The sequence below is a fragment of the Haemaphysalis longicornis genome, unplaced genomic scaffold, assembly GCF_048455015.1.
Source record: "Haemaphysalis longicornis isolate Haplotype H1 unplaced genomic scaffold, Haemaphysalis longicornis Haplotype H1 scaffold_20, whole genome shotgun sequence".
NCBI lineage: Eukaryota > Metazoa > Arthropoda > Arachnida > Ixodida > Ixodidae > Haemaphysalis > Haemaphysalis longicornis.
In genome coordinates, this window is record NW_027526296.1 from 1,226,897 (window position 1) to 1,250,659 (window position 23,763).

The window sequence follows — 23,763 nt, forward strand, 5'->3', positions numbered from 1 at the left end:
TGGATGTAACGAACCTCTAAGCAACGAATTCCTGGATTTAACAAAGTTTTTCAGTTCTCCGTTGCCAGCCCCATGACGGAAACCCATGTGTTTACGACCGCTATAAAAACGAAGGCGTTGCAATGGTTAACCTTGATAACGAATTCTCTACGCTGATGAGCCATCGCTTTTCGCACTTTTTTCTGAAAAATCGGCTAGGGAAATGCACTAATTTAGCGAATTTCGCCCGCACCGCAAACTACCGTGCGTTTCCAGTGCGGTGTCGCTTATAGGTGCTAGGCCTGCCTGTCGGCGTGTAGTCGCGAGTCTCCACTGCCACGGCCGTTCCACTCCCAACTGTGGTGTCGGCTCGTCGGATGCGAGTTCCACTTCCAGAAAACGAAGCTTTGTCTTTCCAAGACAAGCTCGCAATTTTAAATGCCATCTCCGCTGGCGATAAAGAAGAACTTAGCCACCCGATACAGTGATCCACCTCTACAGCATGCCCTCAACAATTTTGAGTGTGCAAAAAACAGTCTGCGAAAAGACACCCTTTCAGCATAAGGTTGGTCCTTGAAACGCGTTAAGGCACCGAAAAGTGTCACAAGGCAAAAGTTACGTTTTACTGAAATTACGTTTACTTACTTACGTTTTACTTAAGGTAAGTTACTTAAGTTACGTTTGTGAATACGGGGTGGGCGACCGAAAAGTGTAAAAAGGCACCTAAAGTGTCAAAATGCAAAAGTTACGTTTTACTTAAGCTACGTTTACTTACTTACGTTTTACTTAAGCTACGTTTACTTACTTACGTTTTACTTAAGCTAAGCTTACTTAAGTTACTTAAGTTACGTTTGTGAATACGGGGTGAGAGACCTTGCTTCTTTGGTATGCCGTGTGGTGGCTAAGCTCGCAGGAAAGCAGCAGGCGACAATCACGCCATTTTTCACTGTGAAATTAATTTTTGAAAGGAGTTCCCCGTCACTGATGTCTAGCACTTTGTTTTCGTTTCCGCTTCATTCGCGCGAGCTTTAACTCGAAACCAGCATTTAACGAGAAATTGCGAATTTCGTCTCAACTTCGTTATATACAGGTTTAACTGTAATTATTGCCCCAAGTCGCCTACGCAGTGTAGAAGTGACTCAAGAAAAGACAAGAACGAACGAACGACAGGAGCGCCGATTCGGTTTACTCCGCATTGGAAGGCACGAAACACGTGCCGTCTCCGCTTCCTTTCTTCCGGAATACCCCTTTCGTACGCACGATTATCTCACGACCCGTCGGGTTACGTAGGCGCGAAGCTCGCAAAGGTACGATCGTGCGTCTCCGCGCAAAAAAAAAAAAAAAGGGGGGGGGGGGAAGAACGTAAGCCGTTGCTCTTCGGAACGAAGAAAATGAGGGCGCCGTGCCCCGTAGGAAATTTCGAGCTTTACACCTTCATTCTTAAAGGAGCCATGAAGAGAAAATTCAAACTTCGTTTAATTTGGACGAACTAGGATTCAGTATCTCACTCAGATCCGTTACAGCCACAAAAGATGTTTTTTAACGAAAAGAAAAAGCAAGAAGTATTTAAAAATTTCAAATTTTGCGCCACAGTGACGTGTTATGAACAAGAATGACGTCATACGGGCCAACAATAAAACATATTTTTCAGTGCGTTAACTGCACGTTAGCATTCAAGTGATGCGGTAAAATGGAACTAGAGGCCCTATTACAGACGTCCAGTCATGTGTCGTCGCGACAGGTCAGTTAGGCGGCCGCCAATCGCACAAACAAGGTTCTGTGACGTCATAGAAAAGTTGCGGGAAATTGGCTAAAGGGTCGCGACTGCTTCACACGTTTTCTTTAATATCTTCGTTATTTGTTCGAAGATTGCGATGATATTGGTATCATTGTTATCGGGACTGAGCAGTCTTTCTAATAAATCCAACTTGTATTTTGTCTTCATGACTCCTTTAAAGCCTTGAGAACAACTTGACACGTTCTGGACTGCGCTTCCCATGCGTCGTCAGGTAGCCCCGTTGAGTACGCCAATTAAATCAGGCACACGTTTAAGATGCCCAGGTGGCCTAAATTAATTCGGAGCCCTCCACTACGGCGCGCCTCATCACCTGTGTAGAGTCGGCGCGTTAAACCTCATAATCAAATCGAATCAGTCCTGGCACAGCCCAATGATAAGACGGCTGCTCTCCGAACGAACGGGCTGAAAATGTATGTACGTGCAAGCTGAAACCTGAAACTGAACCTGAAGCTGAAACTACCTCCAGGAGGCCGCCTGAAGAAGAGCTTTAGCTAAAGCTATACACCGCTGTAAAAAAAAATAGTAGTGGCTTAGCTCTGCTATGCCAGGATATACGTAGCGTGAGCATAGGTTCAGCAATCCAGTCCAATCCAGTCCAGTCCAATCCAATCCAATCCAATCCAGTCCAGTCCAGTCACTGCTCCTCGCGCATGCTCAGCACGGCTCTTCACGAGCCACGCAAAACGGCTATTAATAGTCAGACTTGGCTACTGCGCAATTGAGGCGCATACCTGGGCACGCGCCGGCGCCAGTGCGTCTGACGCGGCTATGACGCAACACAATCCAACACAATCCACTTTAATCCAATCCAATCAAATTTATTTCAAGCCAATCCAATCCAATCCAATCCAATGTCCCTCGCGATTGCGCAGAACGGCCCTTCACGGCACACGCGAAACTGCTCAACCTCGGCCAGTGTAGCTTACCCTAGAAAAGTGTCGTCGATGTAAGCTCGGCCTATCGGATCCCGGAACGCTGCAGACGGCGGAAAGCCATTGACCCTACGAAATCTTCGACACAAACTCTTTCTTTCGGCTAATCACAGGCAAGCAGCGAAGCTGGAGGTCCATCGCATTGTTCTTTGCTGAGTCGCGAAACAAACAGCAGGAGACATCCGGCCCTTCACGCCGTTGTCCCCGGCGCCAAAGCAAAACAAGAATTCCAACGTGGCTAATCGTACGCGACCTTCTTAAATATATGAAGTGGACGACGGCGCTGGCGGTAAGGTCTCGGATGCAGAATTCGGGATGCATAACGCTCGAATACATCAAGATGTATACGTCTTCCCTCAGTATGGCCGACGCTTTCTGCACACACACCTACCTACGTGGTGGCAAAAGTCATGCCATATTTTCGCGCGTATAATCCGCACCAAAAATGCGAAAATTTCAGTGGAAAATTAGAGGTGCGGATAATAGGCGGTTTTTTTTTTAGTGCAGCCTCAGGGCAATGCGCGTTGTGCAGTGAAGCTCCTACGCAGTAACACCGACTAAGCATGCCAAGGCACTAGTCTGCAAGTGGATTGCCGAGGCATGGAGTGCGATTCCAGGTAAGATGGGGCAAAAAGACTTAAAAGCGTGCTGCATCCCAAAGAACCTCGACGGAACCGAAGATGACCTTGTGTACAGAGGTGAAGACTGCTGGTCAAGTGATAGCTGTAGCGAGAGCAGTGACACTGAGTGAATTGTGACTTTCGCTTTGAAGTCAGCATATTCTACTTGCTAAATATACGCTTTTTCTGACTACATAATATATGATGTGTTGCTGAGCATTAGCTTTGGTACAGCCTTTACTGTATCAAATGTGCAGGCAATACGCGAGGATTTTATTTCTTTTCCGGCGGGCTGAAACTGGGGGGTGCGGATTATATGCAGAGGCGGGTTATACGCGCGAAACTACGGTAATCAAGGTAGACGTGTCACTATGCGAAAGCTTCGTACCCTGGTTGAATAAACACTGATCACAATGAAGGGCAGCGGCCGATTGACCTGCAGTACAGCAGCGAATACGAGCAATAAGGTATCCCTACTGTGTTTACGTGTTTACGGCTGATCCGCGCTTTTTGGTTAATCATTTGGAGCCTTATCTGCCCGAACAACACCCGTGTAGCATCTAACAAACGTGGTAAGGGCCCTTAAGGACAGCTTTGTTATTGTGGAGGCGGACGACCATATCTGTGGTTGATAAGGCAGTGCCAAGACACGAACGAGTCGACTTTCACAACGCGTACAGCAAAGGTGAAAGTTGCCATTGTATTGACGATGCCTGTTTTGTTTTTATAGCGACGCAGCTGCGATCGCCGCTACGAGAAGACGATTAAGTGGGCGCTGATGCTTACTAAGCCTTCGCTTCCGGACTTAGATGGCTGCATTTCATTGAATTCGTCATCTCAGCTACCCTGGTTCACCTCAATTTCCGTCGTCGTCGTTATCATCATCATCACAATCATCATCACCAGCCTATCTACCCCCACTCCAGGGCAAAGGCCTCTCGCATGGATCTTCAATTATCCCGGTCCTGTGCTAACTGCGACCAATTTATTCCCGCAAACTTCTTGATCTCATCTGACCATCTAACCTACCGCCGCCCCCTCTCTGTTACCCTTAATGACCAACGGTTATCTTGCCTTCGCATTACATGCCCTGTCCATACCCAATTCTTCTTAATTTCTACTAAGTATATCCCGAACCACACCGCTCTCTTCTTGTCAGTTTCCGTACCGCCCCGTAATATCTTTTGGCCGAAGTGCAGAACACTTGTCAGCCGCGAATAGGTCGTCTCTCGAGAAAACGCTTTGCGGCAAAGCCAACCTTACGGCGACGTGAACATGTAGAAGCGGCCGTCTTCTCCCCTCGCGCCCGAAAGAACACCTGCGGAGGAGAGCGACCGAAAGAGGACCGCAGCTCACGTGACCGACTGACGCGACTTCCGGGTAGGCGCAGAGAAAAGTAGCGTAACCCGACCTTGAGCGCTCGCCCACCCAGCCGGCACAAAGCCGTCACCACAGGCGCATGGCGTAGCTCGTTTACATGCTGGCGAATAAGTTGGCTAGTAATGCACCTCAGGAAGAGACCCTTTTGTCCCATTATTGCCTAAGTGCAGTTTTCCTTCATGTCGTGTCACGTGATCATCTTGCAGAGCAGTTTCACGACGCGAAGCATTCTTTGAATACAAATCTCGGGCTAAGATGTCTTGAGTTCCGGCTGGCTGGCTTTCTGACATTCTCAAGTGTTCTCGATTAATTGATTATGGGGTTTAACGCGCCGACACTACACAAACGGTGAGACGCGCAGTAGTGGAGGGATCCGGATTAATTTTTACCACAGCCCGCCGCCGTGGTTAGTGGCTAAAACGTTGTGCTGCTGAGCACGAGGACGCGGGTTCGATTCCCTGCCGCGGCGATCGCTTTTCTGGTGGAGGCGAAAAGCAAAAACGCCCGTGTATACGAGATTTCGGCGCACGTTAAAGGTCCCCATGTGGTCAAAATTAATCCGGAGTTTTCCACTGCGGCACGCCTCATCGCCTGCGTTGTGTCGGCGAGTCAAACGCTACAATCAATCAATTTTGGCCGCGTGGAGATCTACATTGATTGATTGTAGGGTTTAACGCACCGACGCAACGCAGGCGGTGAGGCGCGCCGTAGTGGAGGGCTCCGGATTAATTTTGGCCACCTGGGGATCTTTAACATGCGCCGAAATCTCGTACACACGGGAGTTTTTGCTTTTCGGCTCCATCAGAAAAGCGGCCTCCGCGGCCGGGAATCGAAACCGCGTCCTTGGGCTCGAATAGGCAAGAACAGGTATACCTTCACCGTGACAAGCGCTACACACGAATACACAAGCAGGCATCGTCGTAATCATCATCATGAATCCACCGTTATTCGGGGGACGAGTGCAATTCCAAGAAACACCAAATAATCCCAGTCTTGGAAGTCTTAATCGCTCAAGCCAATCAATGCTTTGCATTTTAAAGGACAGACAACCGCTTTTTCTGGATTGCATGTCCTCCAGCTCACATGAAAGTCAGCGTTTTATGAGGGTAACCACAAGGAATTCTGGATAAATTGGTGGAAATAATTGTACTGTGGCAATAAAATTTCCGAAATATGAAAGGTGACATCACGCAGTGTCTAAATGTTACACTACCGTACGTAAACAAACGTAACACCGTCAATTCCAATGCGTGGCTCAAAAATCGCGTATAGGAATAGAAGATACTGCATTTTATTTTATTTTTTTCAGCTGAAGACAAGTTTTTAAATACCCCTTTTCATCTCACGTACCCTCTTTTCATCTCACGTACAATTTAAAGTACGCTGCCGCAGGTGTCATTGTCATGGTTGGCAGCATTCGTTTTGGTAGCATATAGTTATGGCTAGTAGATCGAAAAATTCCGTTTTCGAACATTCTAGGGTCAGATCAGGAAAACTGTTTCAATTCAATGTGTTTCGAGCGATTCCCTTTCACTTTAGATGAAGAGCGTATACTACAAAAAATCAACTGTCTGTCCCTTTAAGACAAGCGTCAGAGATGAATTATGTCTATTTATTCGTAACTTACACTACGGCATGCAGAAACAATGCGGCGTAGTTTCGTTTCGGCTTCCTTTTCTCCACATCGAAAGCCGCGCGCAGCTGGATGAAGCTGTTCAGCGCCGAACTTATTGTATTCGGCAACAAGGAACGAAATAGGGCGATTTCCACGAATTTAACGCAAAGGGTTTCGCTAGACCAAGCTTGACGGCGCAGAAGCTCAACGCCGCACTTGTTCACGAAGTACTTAAAGTCAAGAATATGCAATATGCACTCTAGAGAACAATATATTCAACCATACCTCGTCAGCGTCATCGGAAAGACTTGACACAACGCGGCGTTGAATTTTATTGTTCCATTTTGCAGCAAACTCTCTCTCTCTCTCTCTCTCTCTCTCTCTCTCTCTCTCTCTCTCTCTCTCTCTCTCTCTCTCTCTCTCTCTCTCTCTCTCTCTCTCTCTCTCAGCTTTTTACTGCAAAGAAACTTTCATACGTGGCTGCATGCTTTCCGCTTAACTGCTTCGTGCCAACGACAACCCACGTCCTCGGATGCCAACAAATTGCGCACATGTCGCGTAACGCCCGTTGAAACAACCCGCAACGCCACTTACTGAGCACACAAAGGCCGACGACGGTTGACAGCGCGTTGGTAAATCCGGCGAGACAAGCGTCGTCCGTCGTTGGCCACGCGCAATCACGGCGTCTACCTGACGGACGGACAGGCTCGCGACGCGGCTTCGACGAGACAAGGCGTCGCCGACCTGAACAAAGGCGTCGCCGCTGGCGCCAAGCGGACGAGCTTCAGGTAGACCCGGTTAACGGCTTCCGGATGGGTCGTCAGCACGTCCCAAAGCCAAGCAGCTCGCCAGCGCTTATCTAGCGTCATCGGGAAGGCAATTCAAACCGTCCGTGTGTTTTGGCGAGGCGACGGTCATCATGACGTCCCGTGTGACGTCGCGGCGCCCTTTCTGATAAGATCTCGGAGGCCCGCGTCAATGACCACATCCCTGCCCGGCATGCACTGCGCGATCTTATATCGCGCGGGCGCTGGGTGTGATGTCAATCTCGGTGCTGTCTTCACGTGCCGCGGCGGTGGAAAGAAACGCGTTGACAAGCTGCCAGCGAAGAAATGTGTTCGCGTGACACCTGCTGTCGGCTTTCATGAGATTGGCGTCACGCAAGGCAGCATGTGTCGAACCAATCAAGAATAAATGTATTTTATTTTAGTGAATTATGTAAAGCCCATTAGTGAAGTGCGAGGCGCCGCTGACCATGAAGGACAATTCCCGGTAATTACAATTCCTCGGTATTTGCATTGAGGTGCACTAATTCACGATGTCGACAAAGCAGTGGCCCAGAGGTAATAGGATTCGATGATGTACAGGTGCCTTCATAAGTAATTGGAACAAGGATTTGTGAGCACCCCAAAATATTTGTCTTACTGTCTTTATGCTAGCCGTTACCGGTTTACAAGAAGCATTCCATATTAGGGAGGACTCCTTTAAACGCAAATCAATGCAGCCAGGCAGTTTCAGGAAGAAGAAATTGCTGTAAATTTACGAGACCGTGAACAAATTACTTTTGACGGCACCTGTCCATACATATTATGCATCAGTGCGACCGCTCCGGATGGTGGGCGGCTGGATTGAAAACAAACTGAAAGCAGACGTGGAACTTCGATTGTTGATTGCAGGGTTTAACGCGCCGACGCAACGCAGGCGATGAGGCGCGCCGTAGTGGAAGTCTACGGATTAATTTTGACCGCCTGGGGATCTTTAACGCGCGCCGAAATCTCGTACACACGGGCGTTTTTGCTTTTCGCCTCCATCAGAAAAGCGGCCGCCGCGGCCGGGAATCGAACCCGCGTCCTCGTGCTCAGCAGCGCAACGCCTTAGCCACTGAGCCACCGCGGCGGGTAGACGTGGAACTTCCGACACAAACGTAAGCGCTATCTCCCCGTCAGCATTATCTACTGTAGCCGCAACCGCAATTAAAGCCAGCTCCTGAACATTCTTGGTTCCCAGTCTCATACTCATGAAAAAGCGGCGGGGGAAGTTAAGATAAATTGTTCAGCCCGCTAATGGCGGTGTCTATAACAAAACTCTGATACCTTTCAGCATGAAAAACAAGCTTTCGAAACTCCAATCCAGCAATCGATAAATGAAGGGGGAAAAAAATAAGACGGATCGGAGTGACTAATGGATTTAGAACGCAAGCGATACGAATCCTGAGGTTCACTTAACGACGTAAGCTTGTAAATGCGTTCCAATCAATCGCAGGACTCCAGAAGAGTTCACTTTCAAGTTCCAGGCACCAAATACTATGAACAACAACAACAAAGAAAGATTGAAAGGGCACAAACCTACCCGGAGATGTTCATTCCGAAAACGTTCCTTTCCTTTTTTCTCCCTGCTTGTGACGACATCCAAGGAAAGGAGGTGCTCAGAGTCTTGAGTTATGAAAGGGTGAAATTTCTTCCATTAATCAGTAATATTTCCTTTTTTTTTTCCGCTTCCGTCTCTATCGCGACGACGCGGTAATAGAATGCCATTTAGCAACCCTTTTAAGGAGCGCCCAGGAGAGCCAGACACACGTTTGACAGGGCCTACAAGGAGTTCAAGGAAGCACGAAGAAAATGGTGAAAGCAAAGGAAAGAGGGGAAGAAACAGAAGAGAAGAACAAAAAAACAGGGCAAGGCTGGGCGACCGCAAATGGATGAACAGCGTGTAATAACGCCGGCAAGCCCGGACAGGTCGCATGCCCGCGGCCACCCCGCGACCTGAAAAGACGTCGAGCATATAATGATACTGCGGCTGGACGCTTATCTTTACAGACGGTTCAGCTTAAGCTCCACCCTCGTCGCGGTATCGCTGAAAATGTCTTCCGCCAATGCTGCCGTGTACTGAGATTGCAGAGATGCATGCAAGAAACACGCACGCGTCGTCAAGAAGGCAAACAGGCGCTTGCAAACGCGCCTTGTAAAACGTAAAAAACACGTCGCGGGGCGGCGTTTATGCGCTGGGACTACACTTAACCGACTCCTCTGTACGTCCTCGCGACAAGATTGCGCGGAGAGAACTCGGAGCGCCCATTCGTCGTGCTTATATACTGCAGGAGCCGCGAATAGCGCCGGACGAGGCAGAGAAAACAAATAAAACACAGATTCCAGACGTTGATACGTCATCCAATCCAACGAACGGAAAATTCTCCGTCGCAGTAAGCCGGTGAGCTGGAACTCGGCGTGTTTTTATACATCCAGCTCAATCATCATGCGATATATCTTCACGTACGTCTTATGGTCGGATGTTCGGGTTGTTCTGCATTTATCGGGCTACTAGTGCCAGCCTCCACAGCGAGTCTCTTACCACGGTCTCCCCTTTTTCTTTTCTATTGCGCGCACATTCGCTGGCACCATTAAGTTCTTCCTCTTCCAGGGCCCTTACGAAGCAGTGGCATAACTCTGATACCCGCTTATCGGAGACGACGACGGCATTTCCGAGCCGCGAAAGCGGCGGGCATCGAAGAGGATGCATCCTTATCGGCCAGCGCGAATGCCGAACGACGGCGTCACCGCGCGGAGAAACAGTCACGTTGCCCTTTGAGCACCATAAATGCTTTTCCGCGCGAGTCAACTTCTGTTTTGCAAACAGGCACGTTACCCGGAAATAGAGGAAAAGGAGGAGAGAGAGGAGAGCACTGTCCACCGTTTCGGCGGAGCTTTTTTTTCGTGGAGATGACATTGCGTCTGGCGCGAGTGTGAAGCCTGTCAATGAAGATGAAAGAGCAAAAAAAATCTGCGTAACCAAGAGCATTGCTGTTACGTTGCTAAGCGACACCCTGGAGCATCAATGTGGAGGCGGGAGGGAGCGCTCGAAGTGCGCCGTCTGCTACTGCGTCATCTGTATCGTCTGCGTCGAACTGTGGTGTATGTGCATGACTAAAGGGAGCATAAAGGAAGATGTATCCTTGTCTTCATGCCCAGGTACTGACCAACAGGCTGTTTCTACGGCGCGTTACTAAGCGTTGATGGCCTGTTATTATGTGAATAAAAATATCATCCACATCGCTGAATGTTAGTTACACCCTATGCTGTCTTAGTGATCAGAGCGGCTAATCGGAGAGCCATATACAGTGACAAAAAAAAATCTTACGTGTATATGAAGGCTTCCAAAAAGAAAACATTTCGAGCGAGCCCGGGTTGGCCTAATGCAGATAACCCGGATGTGAGGCAGCACAAGCAAGGGGAGGGGGCGCTGTTTTCTGTGCATGTCCAAAGCCACGCAAGAGCCACTACATCGCGATTGCAACTGACGGGAAATTGACCTTTTCGAAACGGGCGCCCAACTAAGAACTCCGTTCCACGGACGAAAGGCAAGTATACTCGGCGGAAGTTTCGTTTTCGTTCGCAGAAAAAAAAAAAAAAAAAAAGAAAGAAAGAAATGGGTGAAGAAATATTGACCATTGGAGCGTGGGACTCAATTTGAACGAAAAGATGCGGCCGGGGCCAAGCACTACAATCTGGCCCCGCATTCGAGCGGAGAAACCGCGTGTTGTGGCGCCGGAGACAGCCTCGCGAGGGGCACGCGTCCAGCGGCGCGCGTCCGCAGACAGCCGCGCGGGGGGCAAAGGGCCAGCGAAGAACGGGACGTAATCATCGGGCGCCCTGAGAAGGGGTTTTTGTTGCTGCCGCAGACGACGTCTGATCAGCGAAGGCGCACGTCGTCCGTGTCTGCGTTACATCAGGGCATCCTGCTATCGTCGCGGCCGCCGGGTACACAGACTTCGCGCCGACCAGACTGCGCGTCCTTCCCACGAGAGACGCCAGCCGGCGATGAGTCATGTGCGTGCATGCATGCGTGTGTGTAGGAGGAGATATATACTGCCGGGGAGAGATGAGGGGAGCACGACGTTGACTGCCAGGTCTACCATCTGATTGGCGAGCAGTGCTCGAACGCCATCGGCACAGAGGTTAACGACGGGTGGGGAGAAACGCTAGTGTTCGGTGATACGATTATGATTACGGCGATTTCTGCACCTGTAAGGACAACTAATGCCAATGAACGCTGGTACTGTGACTATACGGTTTCATCCCGAATACTTAGCTAATGTCTCACTCCACGAAAATGGTCAGAGGGTTAGCCTCATTTCGACCTCTCTCCTTCATTCGAGCTGAATGTGCACATCGATATAATAAACATCCGTGCACAACTTTGTATGGTGTGTATTGGCGGGCAAAAGAGGTTGCCGTGCGGCATGTTTACACACAACAGCATGGCGTGTGGGATCATTAAAGGAACCGACCAATATTCTTGAACGCATCTTTTTTTCACCACGCATTCTACAGTTGGGTTTTACCTAGCACAGATCGTGAATTTTGCGTGGTAATGTATCTAACCATAGGCAAGGAAGACCCTGACAGGCGAGTCGATGCTCTGTGTAGCCCTCCCGTTGACAAACGTCGTGAATGAAATGAAGTTCCGAATGGTACGAGGCACATGACATCGAAACTGCAGTAAAAAAAAAAAAAAAAAAAAAGAACTACAATTGTTCGAATTGGCTAAATGAATAACGCACTAATCGTAATGCGAACGTTTCATGGTTTGTCTCAAAAAGGTACTGCTTTGAGAATATCGTTACACACAGACAGGAGTGATCCCTCAGTTACCACGGCCGAACCAGCGGAGATCTGTCTCCACTTAGTCAGCCTATAAAGACGCATTTAGAAGATAGCAACCGTACAAAATTGCTGGTAACACTCCCGAACAGCAGGAGCAGTGTAAAGACAACTAAAGAAGAGTCACCGCTATACGACTCGAACGTTTTATTATTAAAACCTATTCAAAGCCGCCACGGACGGTTTCGTTGAACGAGATTCGTGCAGGCGGCGTCTACATTGGATTAACATTATGTGTCAGCTATGGAAAGGCAAACCGCGAATAAATAATCACACCGATAATATCTGAAGATTGCGTGGCATGTATACGTACAAAAGTTTACCTTCGAATTTTGCCAGCGTAAAACAATAACTGGCAGGTAAAGCCACTCTCAAATACAACACCTCGCACGACACTGTAAATTCGAAAACAAAAAACAAAAAAACAAAAAAAGGGAATTTTGATCTATTTTTAGTACTGTACAAGACAAGACCGCAGTACTCTCAGTAAAAACCGCCACATTCGCCGACCGTTATCCAGCCGTAACTGCGATGATATCCCGTAAGGCGCGCTACCGAACGATAGATGAACGCCTGCTCCCCGGAAGCAGTGACGACATCCGCAGAAACAGCAGCATGTGCGCGTGTCGGCTTGGAGAAAAAACGGTGCGTCCAATCGTCCGGAAATAAAGCGCGCGCCTCATCCCTTGACGTCACGGCCGCCCTTCCTAGTGGCACAGATACGGTCTCTTCAGGCGAAGGACTTCCTCGGCTTTGCGCCTGTTCTGCGGAAGAGCTTCCTTCTGGGCTACGAGGGAAAGTTGGCCGAGCGGGAGAGAGAGGGGGAAAGTTGGCCATTGCGGCACAGGAACCTGGAAACTTGACAAAACACAGTGTTAAGGGTCTCTCTCTCTCTCTCTCTCTCTCTCTCTCTCTCTCTCTCTCTCTCTCTCTCTGGTGAGTTACAAATTTGTCGCTTCCTCAGATACAGTGACTCATTCTGGGGTTTCACGCCTGCTTTGATCACCGGAACTGTTCGAGGCCCTCAAAAACTTCTCTGAACAAACAACTGTTAAATTTAGCCACACGCACACGCGCCTTGTATCTGGCACGTGTTCTACTACGAATGCAGCAGCGCTACAGTGATGCTCCGCGCCAGTGCGACCTTTTCCTCTCGCCCATCCAACGACGCTGCAGAGGATTTACCGATATAACTTCTATTCTGCAGATGTCAATATTTCCAGTAGAAACTTGCGGGATACTCTATTTTCGTCCTTCCGCAGAAGTGTGGCCCAGCTCTTTATTAATTTGGAGCATTTTTTTTTTTTGTAGTGGTAGCTGGCCTATTTTGGCGTTTGCGTCATGCAATTGTCTAGCTGTTTTCATGGTATGTTGTCCATGTTAAGGATACTTTTCCTGACGTTGGACGTTCTTCTGTAGTGAGTGTTTCTTCGTATTTTTTGTATGTGCATAAGTATAAAGGCCAGTGGGCTGTCCCTGGGCGCACTAAAAAACTTATCCACACACACGCACACACACACACGCACACACATACACACATACGCACACACACATGCACACTCACGCACACACATGCACCCACTCACTCCCTCATAGCAATAGGATAAACACACTCATGGTCACCCCGGTGCCATTTGTCGTCCGATCTTACGAAAATACATTGCCGGAGAACGAGACAACGCATATGAAAACGGCTATCTTTTTCACTTCTGTTTCTCGCGCACGGTCACAAAACAGGAAAAAACCTTGCAACCACTGATCGGTTTCTCGCGAGCGAAGCTGGAGTTGCGTGCTTCCGTAAGTTCTCCATTGCTGTCTACTCTCTCCGAAAAGGCATAGCAAATTCCTGCAGTGACAGCTGCTATATGACTGATAGCTCGCGCACCATAGCAAACACTTTTTTGGCACGACTGAGCCGATCATTCCGCCTTTAATTTTACCTTCTAGTGTCCGGGCCTTTCATATTATTATATTTTTGCGGGCTTCGTTTTGTAATTGTTGTCGAAGGCATTGGGAAATGCCATGCTTTTTTTGTTACTTAGACGCGCGCGCGCGCAAACGCACGCCGCCTGCGCAAGGCACGCGATACAACCGCCCCACGCACATGGTGATCAGAAGCGAGCCGTAAGTCATGAAGTCGTTTAATCTCCTAAGACGTATTGAGACGGCGCTGTCATCGACCACGGCTGCCGTGTGTGCACAGTTCAGCCGCACTTTGGAGAAACAAGGGAGTATATAGTCACAGGCAGTAAACGCCATAGAATAACCGGAACCATTCTTAGAGAAGAAATGTTAATATTATTTACCAACCAAAATAAATTGCGGCTTGAGTGGTGACACTCTATTCATCCGCACAGACTTATTGTGATTTCTCACTACGGTTGTTTGAAGTACTTACTGAGGGGGTGAATGGATATTAAAGAGACATGCAATTCAAGCAGCTTGCGTAATGTCAGTGCAAAAACTTTGCGCAGAAACAGAGCAAGTACTAATAACCGAGCAATAAAACGAGCAGCTTGCGCTTGTATAGCTAAGTCAAGGCATATCGAACGGAGGTCTGTTGCAATCGTGACAGCCACGCCTTTGCAAGTACAATCCATTTTCAACGCATTTAAGGCTAGTTAACACAAACTCGCTGTTAAGATATTGGTCACGACATGTATTTTTGTATCGTTAGTACGAGTAGTTGGCGTTCATAGAATCTTGATGGACGCTCCATCATTGAGAGGTGACCCGGCGTGGATCTTGCTATCACCCTCCTCATGGCCCCGCGAACTTCTTCCAAGCGTACCGAAGTTCTTTTCTCTCTCTCTTCTGTGTTTGTTAAAAAGATGACTACGATCTCTGCTTGGCTGTATACTGCAAAGAACAGAAACAAAATTTAATCCCTACTATATGCACCGATATGTGCACGCTTTGTCAAAATTTTCTTGGCCGAAAGTGCGCAGGCCGCCAAAAATGTAGCGTACCAGCTTACGTCCAGAGCGAGGCTGAAACGTTTTGTGCCGCAAAGTTAGAGAAGACTCCTTTCTGTAAATTGTGCTGTTGGGCTAGTTGGCGCATTATGAATTACGACAATTGCGCTAAAAGGACAAACAGAGGAAGAAAGAGAGGCAATGCGCAACTCACAACTATTTATTTGCAGGGAAAGAAGTTGCCTTAAATTGGAAACTGAAGAAGTTGCTTTAAATTAGAAAGAAGTTGCCTTTCTGCCTTGCCATCATAAAATAATTTTGTCACATTTAAACGTAAAGCTTAATCTTTGAATTCTTCGTGGCCCAGAAGGCTTAGGAATGGCCTAGAAAATCTTGACAAAGGGTGTTGTACATTTCAGGCTGAAAACTTGTCGACCCCCCCCCCCCCCCCCCCCCCTCCTTCTTGATGTTCCCTCAAGATCAGAAAACAATCTTTCTCAGAAAATCTTTTCTTCCCGAGGTTTGTGCTCGCGCTTTTACATTTCTTCAAACCACTACCATTCCATTAGAATGCGCTGGACCTTCCCGTAGAGTCATGCGGGTACTTCCCTTTCCGGAACATGGTGGCGGCGCGACCCATCATTCGCATTCTCTCTCATTGCCGTTTCTTTGCGGAGTACGTTAGAGTGCGGCAGCCGAGACGGGAGCCCTGACCACTGAACCATGGTTTGAACGAAGCAGCTTGATCAAGTCCGCAAATTTTAAAACTAAGTATCGTGACGTTTCTGCGCGTGACATTGCGCGATACGGCACCGTACAGCCCATTTTAGTCCATCTCGGGCCAGGCTGTCGTCACCAGGTGGCTCAAATTTAGAATGAATTCACCCCACCGTAGTGCAAGCGGAGCAAGAGCGGCCCTTTTCATGCCCCTGGAGCGGCTATATACCGACGGCCAGCACGGGGCGGTTGAGTATAACTCCCAGATGTCGCCTCCTTCAAGCTACCAACGAACAGTCCTGCAAAACTTATCAAGCAGGGGAGAGTATTTTCACACGTGAGGAATGCGAAATCTACGCCCTCCCGTACAATCACCCAACTAAAGGCGCACAGCCGCTCCGTGCCCCCAAATGCTACCTTGTGATTCTGAAGCCCCCTTCCCAAAACTCGCTTACGACACAAGGCCGTCCGGACTGGATGGAAAACGCTAAGGACGAGGCCGCCGCCGCGCGCGTCGTCAACCCAAACAAGTCTAAAAGGGGAATCAAGTAGCCGCCGAAACACGCAACTGCAGACGGGGTAAAAGAAAGGGAGAGAGGGAGAAAAGAAAATGAATTATAAACAGACGTGACGCGCTGCAGCGGGTTTCCGATTTCCCCGCGGCGTCAGCAAGAAGAGGAGAGGGCCCAGAGCAGCAGCTCGCGGCACTCCCACAACAAGGCCCGGAAAGAAGGGGACGACGACCTCGGCGAACAGCAGCCACCGCGGGCTCCTGGCGAAGAACACAGCCCGCTCAGTTATATACGAGGCGCCGCCGGTGATGTCACGCCCGCAGATGCACCGCCGCACGGAAGCCCAGCTGGCTGTCAATCATTCATACCCGTCCACAATCACCGCGGAGGATCCGTGCAGCACCGCCCGCTCGCTTTGTGGCCCATCATAAACACGAGTCAGTGCGGAAACACGTGCGGATAGTAGCGAAGGCCGTTAGCGGTATCGCCCAGGAACGAGACCGGCTTGCACGTACACGATGTTCACGTACGTGTAACGAATCTTTTGCTTAGCGTACAGTGAACCCTCGCAATAACGAGGCCGCTTTATTCCAAGTGTTTCACGGACGCCACTCGAGAGCATTGAGAGCGAACTGTCGCCACTTTTAACGAAGTATCGCTTATAACGAAGCCAGTTAGGACGAGCGTTTAATGTGTGTGACAAACGAGTGATACGCGAATATTTGTTTAATAAGAGTGGTTTGGTTAGAGATCGGCACATCTAGTCGACGCTGCTGGTTTCAAAGGCGCGGGTTCAACCCCAGCCGCGGCGGACGTTTTTCTGGCGAGGCGAGAAACGAAAACGCCCGGGTGTCGCGATATCTTGGCACGTTGAACAAATACGCGGATCTTCACTACAGCGTGCTTAATAGCGCAGCTGTAGCTAGGGCGCCTAGTGCGCCCTAGACTTGATGACACTCGCCCTTCACTCTTAAAAAATGACCTGTACTGACAGGAGACAAGCCTCGGGTTAAGGCTAAACACGACATAGACGATTTCTTTTCATACATAACACTGATGATTCACGCTTATTGTGCGACTAATGACCCAGATGGATTCGGAATAGGCGCCGATAGAAAGTCTTTAGGTTGTCTAAACGCCCAGTGGTTCTACATCCTCCCGTGTGATGCACTGTGCGTTTAATCGTCTACACACGATATGACCAGGGACATTCGATTATTATTAGCCGCCTCGGCTGTCATAAGTGCTGTGATTGACGCCAAGCGTGTAGAAGACGCCATCTAAACTTGAAGAGAAAGGAAACATCACTCTTGGATGGCCCTGTCGCTCCTGGCTGAGCGCTAGCTTGTTTTCCGCGGTATTCTATTCGTCCTCTCCCTTCGCACCGTGGAACCAATTTTCGGTCAGTCAATAAACAGCGGCGGCAATAGGTCTAACAACCAGCACTACAGGCGGGACAAGAAACAGCGGATGAGGTTATTGACCGCGTGCGACCTTCTATGGACCCTTAAGTGGCCGACTTTGATTGTTTGGGAAGACCCGCAAATGGCGGAAATCACAGCGGCGACGCGTCACTTAGTACAAAGGAGGGAGACGTCTCGCCGATAACGGAAATCAAACGCATGTAGCCGCCTGCACAGAAACCTAAACAAAAAAGTAGCAAACAGACAAAGATGGAGATGAAGCGAGGTGTCCCCCCGTCGTGTGTAGCCGATTACACTCACAGTGCGTCACACAGGGGGACGTAGAACCACTAGGCATTTTAACCAACCTAAAGACTTTCTATCGGCGCCTATTCCGAATCTATTCGGGCCATTGCTCGCACAATAAGCGCGAATGATCAGTTTTTTTGTATGAAAAGAATTGACGCATCACGTGACTGACGCCTGCGTCCCCCTCTGAGCAGACTCGTGTTAAGCCTTGTTAACCTTCCCGCAAGCGCTTGGTTGAACTTGGTTTTTAGATTCACGAACCTCGGAGCAATGAGCACTTATACAGTGAGGAGACGATAAAGACAACGACAACAATGAAGCGAGGAGCAAGAGCTCAATTGACCTGAGTAAGGCCTATCAACGCCACTTCGTCGTGTAGCAAATAAAGACAGAACAGGGAGAAAACTATACTCGGGCACAACGAAAAGAGTGCGTTACTGCGAGTGTTTTGAACGTGACACGAGTCGCTTCCGTGATCTTTTTCGCACTTACTTAGTCTGCTTATAAATTACTGCCGCAGCGTCAAAAAAAAAAAAAAAAGGACTACGCCAGAAAAAAAAGGTAGCCGCGTATCTGGTCTGGACGAAGTGCGATGTAGTATTTCATCGACATTTGTAAGGAAATGCCACCCTTTGCTTTCCCGCTTACCTCTCACGCTGTTTACGGCTAGAGGTTTACTGAAGTAAATTTAAATTTACCCCGGTTTACTGCTCCAGGCCGGGTGCCTCGATGCTAGCGCTGCCGTACGGCGGAGACGCACGTGAATCGAGGCGCCCTACTTCAACGATTAAAGGAGCCATGAAGACAAAATACAAGTTGGGTTTATTAGAAAGACTGCTTAGTCCCGATAACAATGATACCAATATTATCGCAATCTTCGAACAAGTAACGGAGATATTAAAGAAAACGTGTGAAGCAGTCGCGACCCCCTAGCCAATTTCCCGCAACTTTTCTATGACGTCACGGAACCTTGTTTGTGTGATTGTCGGCCGCCTAACTGACCTGTCGCGACGAGACATGACTGAACGTCTGTAATGGGGCCTCTACTTCCATCTGACCGCATCACTTGAATGCTAACCAGCAGTTAACGCACTGAAAATTATGTTTCATTGTTGGCCCGTATGACGTTATTCTTGCTCACAACACGTCACTGTGGCGCAAAAGTTTTAAACTTTTAAATACTTATTGCTTTTTTTTTTCGTTAAAAAACCATCTTTAGTGGCTGTAATGGAGCTGAGTGAGATACTGAATCCTAGTTCCTTCAAATTAAACGAAGTTGTATTTTCTCTTCATGGCTCCTTAATTAAGCGGCAACCTCGCGGTTTTGCTCGCGTCTGGCGGCAACGCGAAGAACGTTGGAAAGCACGATTTACCCCACCAACATCTGCCAGATTTATTTGTTAGCTAAGAACTGCCTGATTGGTCATATTGGCTCTTTCTTTTTTTGAATTTGGTCCTCTCCAACGTCCATTTTACGTCGCCGGTAGGAGACGCCGACGGACGCCAGCCGCGAGCAAAACGCTCCGTGTGGTTGTCAGAACCACATTGCCCTACTCCACGCGCGTTCCAAGCGGAACGTGGAACCTATCTAGCGGAACCTTTCGTAACTGTTGCCGTTTGATTTATTCAAATGCCGCCAGAAGCTACGGTGGCGCGGGCAACAGCAGGCGACAAAGTGATTTTTTGTAGCGTTAAGCTACACTGGACGAGGTTGAGCAGTTTCGCGTGTGCCGTGAAGGGCCGTACTGCGCAAGCGCGAGGGACATTGGATTGGATTGGATCGGATTAAAGTGGATTGTGTTGCGTCATAGCCGCGGCAGACGCATTGACGCCGGCGCGTGCCCAGGTGTGCGCCTCTATTGTGCAATAGTCAAGCCTGACGCTGCACCGGAGCCGCTTGATAGCCGTTTCGCGTGGCTCGTGAAGAGCCGTGCTGAGCATGCGCGAGCAGCAGTGACTGAATAGGACTGGACTGGATTGGACTGGATTGCTGGACCTTAGCTCACGCTAGGTATATCCTGGCGTAGCAGAGCTAAGCCACTACTATTTTTTTTCTGCAGTGGATGTAATATCTCAAGTGCTATTGCAAAACAAGCATCCATGAGGTTTTCGTTAAAAAAAAACACTGCAAATATCACTTGTGTATTGATTTTATGCCTCATATTTGCGTAATGTCCTGTTCTTGTTCAATAGTGTTGACAAGTATGAATATTGACACCGGAATGAGACGTTTAGATTTGGCTGCGGGTATATAACCCTATTGCGCAGCTTTTGTTTCACTTTGGCCGGCTGGCTGATTCGAGGGGCAGACAGACAGACAGACAGACAGACAAACAGACAGACAGACAGACACAGACAGACAGACAGACAGAGCAAAATTTTCCCGTTAATGTAGCCCAAGAAAGACTATCGTATTTGAAAGCAGTCGATGTCAGCCATAAAACGCTATCTGCTTTCATAACAGACGCGCGCGTTGACAGCACCAGTCCGTCATTTGGCGGAGTACTGTTACTCGAACGTTTTCCGATTTTAACTTGTATACCCGCGTACAGAAACGGACGGCGCTGACGGTCTACTTGCCGTATACCTAATTGCCGTATACAATATAACCACCAGTGCACGAAGACGCGAAGCACCCTTGCTTTTAGTAATTTTCGAAACGAAATATCCTGATTACCATTTAATTCGCGAATAGTTGCCAGGTGGTGTCCGAATTGGTAGTATCCGCTGCGCACCTTACCATTACACAATTGGCCTCATTTACTTAGATGTCGTTGCTAATTCCTGATCGCGACCGCGTGAGCAGCGGACGTCACTCCGCGACCTCAGGAATCTGTCCGTTCGGGTATACGCGCTCATTTAAGCACAAAATATGTTTCAACTTCGGACGCAGAGGAGGGGGAAAAAAATGGGAGGAAATCGACGGTACCTTGAAAACCCCGTTATTACTTCTCCGCGGTACTAACTTAGACACGTACAGCAATAGACACTTCAGAATTGCGGAGGTTACAAGAGCAAAAAACCAACGCCAAACGCATTCAGGCATGTAGTGCGATACCGCATGCGTTTATCAAGCACAAAGGTTCGGTAATGCTGCATGCTAACCATAACGCATCGCCAAGGACGCGGGTTAAGTGCTGCAAATCCAATCTGCCGCCCCGTACGCCCAGTGCGGTGCTAGCCGATCCAGCCCCTCACTTGACTACGCGGCCTTGCCGCCTGTGGTTAGCTCCCTCCCCATCAAGCGGGACTTGTCGCCTGCCGGTCTCCGTTTCCTGCTCAGGCGATGATTTGTGTCCCAATCAAGGCTGCTTGGCGCCGGCAGCTCTCCGTCTTTTGGGGTCACCGCAGCCGCCGAGGCACAGCTGGCTTTTCCCGGCATCGATGATCGACGCTCAATAAAGCAGGCACAAACGGTGCGGGCGCGAGGCAGGCACACGAGCACAGAGCTACGCGCGCCGTCACGTGGTATCAACACCACCTCAATAAGAAAGCCGCACACTTTACGGGCGCCGTACTATCCGCACAGTGAGCTTACCTTCAAATGCCTTTTCTGGGCCCCTGTATTATTTCTTTTTTAAGGCGAAAGCTTTCAGTGGGACCGATGGCGTCCTGTAAAAAAACTAATGCATTTCCCCATATACCGGTTGGTCGACCGAAAAGCTCTGATAAGGTATCTGGACACACGGCACGTGCGTAAAACCGGGCTCCCCCTTGTGTCAAAAAGGTTACTCGAAAGTCGCCAAAAAGGAACGCTTCTAGATAAGACACTACACGCATCGATCATGAAGAGGCGTACAATAGTTTACCTATAACTCATAAACGACGCATCCGTGTACATCCGTATTTAAGACAACACCCGCATCGATGATGCATCCATCAATAGTATTATGTCATAAACCACGTACGGGTATGCATTTAGATCTTTCGTAGTTGCGTTGACTTGGTGCGCGAAAAATCGCCGCATGGTTTCGGTCTTGGTTTGCGATTTGGGTCTTTGACAATAGATATGCACTTTCAGCAAAGGTTGAACGCACTTCAGACACAGTTTTGGTGCGAGAAAGCTTTTGCGCTTCTCTCAACTTCGTTTAGGCAGTGAGAGTAAAGTTTTTATAAACTACGCCACCAACATTCGCAAAGAGGCCACCCGAGTAACCCTTCGCGCGTGGAGTTCTTTTAATTTTGTATTGGTAGCACATTGCCACCCACACAGGATTCACACATAAGTAGGACGTCTTGGTAGTATTTGAGCATGTTCATTTTTTTCTCTCTCTTTAAGTGCGCACTCTCGAGATCTCACGGGCACCAAGCGTAAACTCAAAACTGATTGCACCTATAGACGCTCGGTGATTTTGCGTGCAATCGGCCATACAGCCAGACAATCAAGCGCGTTACAACAAAAGATAATGAATGAAAACGATCGACGTAGGCATTCCGGAGGATCTCAAAGCAAAGCGTCTCAAACGGCATGTACGTTGTAAAGCGATTAGACAACGTGAGGCGATAGCAGGCGCCTCAGGCGTTCAGCTGGACATATCTGTTTTCGCATTCACAACGCAGAAGTGCTTACGCGTCCTCGGACTTAAAGGGACCCTGCAAAACTCTTTTCAACTCTTTTTCTAAAACCTTAATACTTCCAGAACGTAGTCAACAAACAACCCGTACTTAGAATACGGGGTCTCGTTACATCAGCCAGAAATGTTTGGTCAATGCCCATCAGATAACTTAAAAACTTGCTGTAAATATTTTTTTTTTCTCTTTCCCGGTCTTGGAGTTCTTGAAGCGTTTAAATTACGTCATTACAGCGGTGCAGTTGCTATTGGCTGGCTTTTTTGCAGTCGCAGCAATAAACGAATTCGATAGCCCCTCCAAAAGCAGCCATAAAAGCAAACAGAACCGGAAAGTGCGACGAGCGAATCACGCAATGTCGCTCAGCGCTGGTGGCAACTAGGTTTCGCAGTGCTACTGGACGTGAGAAAAAGAGTGGACGCGTTCACCTGAAGTGTTGCGTAGTCCCTTTAATTCTTCGCCAAACGGGCGAACAACAGTGACGCTTAACTTCTCCGACGCTCCCTCAAATAGCTACAGCAGCAAAAAAAAAAAAAAAAAAAGGAAGCTCACACTAACGCGAAAGACTTGAAGGTGGCGAAGCTGTACGCAACCTTCACGACCTTCACGACGGTTGGAGTCCTCGATTGCAGCCGATTTGCTTCTTCTCTGCCGAAACAACCCTTCTTTCCATCATTATTGCTATAAACGAGTGCTTCCTTTATTCTTCTGGAAGTGACAATCATTGGACATTACCTTGGAGGGGGCTAGGACGTGTCTTTCTCGTTTCGAGCAAGTGTACGATTGCAGCGAGCCCTGGAGGGTTTTTTTTTCTTTGTTTTGTTTTTTGGTCAATTTTGGTCAACCTCCGCAAGTGTGTATGCTTGGCTTGGAAACGCGCGCCGGGGACGCTAGGCGGTCACCGCGAGGCCTGCGCTCACGTGCGCGCGCTCGGCAATTTCTTGATATTTGTCACTGCGGACACCAGAAATCACGATTTGCTAAACAGCTTCGCTGTTAAAAAATGCAGGTAGAGGGGGATAAAAGCTTCGGCGACCTGCGCATACCCCGCTTTGCACATGCCGCTCGCCTACCTTCGGCGTCAAGCGCGGCGCGGCACCTTGAGTAACGAGAGCGAAGTGGCCGTAAGTTTCACTGGCGGCCGAGCCTTCCTCCACTTGAGTGCCGGCCGGCCAGCGCAAGAATTCGGAACGTGCAGGTCAACGGCCGCCTCCTTCCGCGCACCGCTCGCACAGACTCGCAGCTCTTGCTTTCAACCTGCTGCACAGCAGCAGCTCGTTTGCATCGCGTGCAGGCGGCAAATAACGGAGTCCCCGCCCCGGCGGACAAGTAATCGCCGCTAATTATCTCGGGCGAC

The 23,763-nt window shown here is 48.9% G+C and overlaps 1 protein-coding gene across 4 annotated transcripts in view; it reads right to left on the minus strand.

Moving 5' to 3' along the window:
- Nucleotides 1–23,763, minus strand: part of LOC144172289 (uncharacterized) — a 269,808-nt gene that overhangs the window by 65,333 nt on the left and 180,712 nt on the right. Inside the window, exon 1 of one of the 4 annotated variants that reach the window (XM_077701039.1) lies at nt 6,919–7,067. The exons of the other annotated variants lie outside the window; for them this stretch is intronic. The gene's annotated coding sequence lies outside the window, so the exon portion shown is untranslated. Of the gene's footprint in view, nt 1–6,918; nt 7,068–23,763 lie in introns of those variants that run through there. 4 annotated transcript variants of the gene reach the window in all.